The following is a 4,778-nucleotide window of genomic DNA, read 5'->3' as shown; positions in this document are numbered from 1 at the left end:
GAAGTTGCACATAAATTCAGAAGACTCTGAGGAGGGTCCACAATCTTCTGTGTCAGTCTGTATGCACAGTCTAATTTCCGCTAGCCTCCAGTTTAAAAAAAAAAAAAAAAAAAAAAAAAAAAAAAAAAAAAAAAACTGAAGCCATAAGCCATTCTATCAGGCTCCTGTTTATTAACATTGATATGACTTTTGAAAACAGTACTGGAACACAGCACCACTACCTAACAAAACTACTGATTTTAGTGAGACTTTCAACCCAATTTCTCCTCAGCCTCTTTGGCAGAGTGGGTGTTTGAATCCCAGAGGAAATCTCTAATGCTAGGATTTGACTTTCTGTAAGTTTATTTTTTTAATGATACTAAGAAAATTCTTAACGAGCTGCTGGTGTATATAGTTTCCTACACCTGGAATGCAAACAAGCCCCTCTTTTGTTTTCTAGTTTAAGACAAACTACACTTCTCACAGAAAGAAAGAGCATCAATTCAAAGGAGTCCTTGGAAGTCACAATGTGAAAATACCCCTGATAACAGAACAAATTAATGTCAAGACACAGCCAATAACATAATAAGGCTGCGACGCAAGTGTGCCTGTCAAAGGGCATCTGCATTAGCAGCCTGGGGAAGTGGCATTTGCAGAGAGGCACAGCGGCTGTGTTTAAAAGAAAATCATTAAGCCTCAGCCGTTAATCCCCTCCCCCATCCTCTTCACTGGATCGTCAAAGCAATTAACCAGTAGAAGGTGCTATTCTGCAAGCCACATGTATTCATTCACATTAACCTCCATCCTTGGCCCGGAGCAGGATTGAGCCAGGTGGACTCTCAGTCCTGTCCAGCATTCCAAAAGGCCTCTACCTCAGTCCCCAACCAGAAAACCAGATCTTTCCTTAAAACACTATTGAGGGGAAAAACTACATTGATAAGTCAAGGATCAAGGACCATCAATCAAATCAATATTTCTCTCTCCCTCTCTCTCTCTTACACACACACACACACACACACACAAAATACTGCAACATATTAACCTCAAATAGTCTTTATCATTTTAACTGAGACAACCTATTTCTACTTATAAAGGCCCAGTCACACTCAGCAAAATAAAAATCAAGTGAACAAATCTGCCCCTAACAGCGCCAGGGGTCTCAAGGAATGGAAAGCAGAGAGTGCAAGACCACCATGACAGAGTTGATCTTTACACAGATGGAAAAGAGCAAGCAGCAGAAAGCAGGGCTGCAAAGGCAGGGAGGGAAACAGGAGTCTTCTGAGCGCGTCCCACAGTGTCCTTTAGTGTCCCATGTACTCATCTGCCTTGCAAGGTTGCAAAAGAAAAAAGAAGGCAGATGTGAAATGGGTGAAAGAAAACTGAACAAGAAAAGCACCTTCCCATCCCCCATCTCCTCTCATCCCTCCCCAAAAGAGCTGTGTTTGTCTGTGCAAACCTAGCCCCAAATATGGGAGAGAGAGAATGGATGTCTGTATGGAAGAACAATGAGCCCTCTGCCTGGTTGTGTGTGTGTGTGTGTGTGTGTGTGTGTGTGTGTGTGTGTGGTGTGTCTGTGTCTCTGTGTGTGTCTGCTTCTGCCTCTTCCCTTCGACCTCAACAACAGAGAGAACTGGAAGGCAAGCTTTCACCCAGACTAGGCCATCAAAATCAAAAACGGTTTTGTAATTTAGAGTGGAATTAACTCAGCAAGCAAATCCATGGAAGGAAATATCTCGCCAAAGATGATTTTATTATTGTATAGATAATCCTCTCCCTCCCCTCCCCCATCAGGACTGAGACTAAAGAAACCAGTGTACACCAGACAAAAAGGTCTCTCTTTAAATGGAAAGCAATTATAAAAGCTATTTGAAATCTAAACCTAGGATGTATTATTCATTTGAGCTGCACTAAATGTCTGTTTTGTAATCCACCAGGTTCACACTCACTAGTTAATCTGTTTTGTTTTGTTTTGTTTTGTCTTAAGAATTGCTTTGCAGAGGCTATTTCAAGATTCATACAAAACTACTTTTTCAGAGCCACCTTAAAATAGCAGCACATACTGAAACATTTAAAGCACCCAGTTTCTCAAGGGCACATTTTGCTGAAATCAATGTTTGAAGTCTGTAATCAAAAAAGAAAAAAAAAAAAGTAAGCAAACCTTGGAAAAGAGACAGGGTATAATGACTATTCAACAATGAATCATTTTATTTTCATTTCAACAACTTCTCAAGCAAACAGTTTCAAAGGAAACCTGCAATACTCCCTCAACACAACACACACCCCATTCGATGTAAAACTACCTTCTTCCCATAACCCTAAAAAAATATATAAAGAAAGAAAGAAGGCACCCTCCTTCAGACAGCAGAACTTAAATCATGACAGAATTCTACGCCGCTCCAAGTGGTATTTGGTTCCCTAATTTTGGAATCACAGAGCCTGAGAAGAGAGACACAAAGGAGGAGTCTTCCTCCTAATGTGAAATGAGACTTTCATGAGTCAGTTCCCAGACCCCCACATTCACAAATATCCAAGAAATGCACAGCTTCGGGTCCTTCCCTCTCACAGTTGAGCTGCTCAGCTAGTGGCGTGTAACAGTTTAACCTCAGACTAGTTCCAGAGCGTGCCTAAGAAGCCAACAGAGAGCAGGGGTCAAGGCACGTAGTAGTCACCTGGCTCGCACAGGACCAAAGGCAGCGTCCGGCCCATGGCTCCCCGAGGGCTCGCCTCCACGCTCACCCTTCGCATTCCGCCTCGGCTTTCCCGGCCGAGCCCCACCGCCCACCCAGAGCACTCCGACCCCGGAATGAGGGGCCGAGGAGGGCAGCCCGCGGCGCGGCGCTGACAACTTGGACACTTACCTTCCCCTCGGGCGCTACACCATCAATGAGAGGGGTGGCGGCCGGGCTCCGGGGAAAGAGCAGGGACCGGGAGGGAGGCCGCGGGGGCCGGCGGCGGACGGAGGGCGGTGGGCGCGGGGCCGAAGAGGCCGGCCCGCGGGGATGCGACACCGGGGGGCTGCGGGGCTTCCCTGCCGGGACTTCGACCTCCTCGGGTGGACCAAGCCTTCAGCAGTGGGAGCCCAGGACCATGTCTGGTTTTGTGGATTTTTTTTTCCCAGAGGGCGAGTGGCTCCCACCGGAGGATGGTAGGGTTTTTTTTTTTTTTTCCTACCCCTCAACTAGGAGAGAAAATGAGGCGGAAACAAGGTGGGGAGCGCGTGAGGGGACGAGGCGCGGGGAAGGAGGCGGGGACCGAGGCCCGGCGGGGCGAGAGGCTACGGAGCGCGGGGGGCGGCTCGCGAGCGTCTGTGGGAGCAGCGGCACCTCCGCGATGGTGGCGGAGCCGCGGGGCTGCTGCGCCGACCCGCCGCCCACTCCGCGCTCGGGCCCGGCCCACCTCGCAGTATCGACCATCACCATTGGTCTGTCTAGTCGTGACGTCAGTGGAGGACGGGCCAATAGGAGGCGGAAGGCGGGCCTGGGGGCGGGATGTTTGCTCCAGGTCGCTCTTCCATTTTCTTTTTTTATTTTTCCTTTTTTTCCTCCTTTTTTTTCTTCTCTCTTTTTTTTTTTCCCTTCCTTTTTAATAAAATGAGCAGAAGGCAAGGCAAGGGGAGAGGCCAGGCTTTGGTGGCGGCGCGGCCGAGCCCTTGGTGCACGCTCCGGGCGGCGGCCGGAACCAGGGAGATGGGCTCCCCGCCCCAGGCGCGGCTTTGTGCCTGGTCCGCCCTGCTCGGCCACAGGCAGAGCTCCCAGCGGCCAGCCCTGTACTGACCCTCGGGATGGTCAACCTCAAGCGGGTCGGTCTTAGGGGTGGGCTTGGCGACTATCCCCTTGCTCTTACTATTACCAGAGTCATAATTGCTTATTTCATTTAAGAGACAGATTCCTATTCCTTGAGGTTCAAGGGGAGCTACAGAGTGGATTCGAAGTTATTTGTTCTGATGGACAGTTCATAATGTTTTAAAAATAATGTTTGACCGAAACTGAAGTGAAAAAAAAAAAAAAAAGAAAATGCGAATTGGTGAATTGTGCTGCTTATTTGATGAGAATAATAAAAGGCCTCATTAAGTAATAAAGAACAGGGCTCAACTGCTCTTTGCAGAAGACCACACTTTGGTTACCAGCACCCACATCAGGCTGCTAAAGCTGCCTGTAAATACAGCTCTGAGAAATCCAACACACCTCTAGCCTCCATGTGCACAAACCTACACACACACACACATCTGACTTNAAAAAAAAAAAATAGTAATAAAGAACAGACCAGAACGACAGAGAGTCTTTTAAAGAGAGCAGTAGCTGTGTTGGGGGAGGGGAGGCATAGACTAGTTTCACCAAGGCCTGGTGGCTCTTACCTGTTACCTTAACACTAGAGAGCCAGAGGCAAGAAGATCTTAATTAAAGGTTAAGGCCCACCTGGTCTACAGTGTGAGTTGCAGGCCAGTCAGAGCTACATTTGGAAACTCTGTCTTAAAAATGCCAACAAAAAAGGAAAGGAAAAGGCCAAGTATCACCTTTAAAAAATATTACTATATTCCCACTATGCTCAAAGACATTATCACCATGTGTACCACATACTATAAGCCTGAGCCAGGGCAAGCCAATGCTCCCATTCTACTTAATATAATTTATAGGATCGTGGGGTTTGGAATTTTAATTATAATTACCAGTTTTTGAACTGCATATCATGTTTATTGAGTTCTCTCACAGACTCTGGCATGAATCCAGGGCGAATCATCAGCCTATTGTTAGTTTGTTAATATTCTGTAATGCTTACTGGTGTCCTTACACCATACACTC

General features: G+C 47.0%; 1 protein-coding gene across 2 annotated transcripts in view; it reads right to left on the bottom strand.

Annotated features, from left to right (window-relative positions):
• Positions 1-3,280, bottom strand: part of Rere (arginine-glutamic acid dipeptide repeats) — a 342,546-nt gene extending 339,266 nt beyond the window's left edge. The window contains exon 1 of one of the 2 annotated variants that reach the window (XM_029475940.1): positions 2,838-3,280. The gene's annotated coding sequence lies outside the window, so the exon portion shown is untranslated. The remainder of the gene's footprint in view (positions 1-2,837) is intronic. The other variant, XM_021161463.2, reaches the window with a different exon arrangement.
• Between the last annotated feature and the right edge of the window lie 1,498 nt (positions 3,281-4,778).

The sequence above is a fragment of the Mus caroli genome, chromosome 4, assembly GCF_900094665.2.
Source record: "Mus caroli chromosome 4, CAROLI_EIJ_v1.1, whole genome shotgun sequence".
NCBI lineage: Eukaryota > Metazoa > Chordata > Mammalia > Rodentia > Muridae > Mus > Mus caroli.
This window is presented reverse-complemented; position numbering and strand designations above follow the sequence as displayed.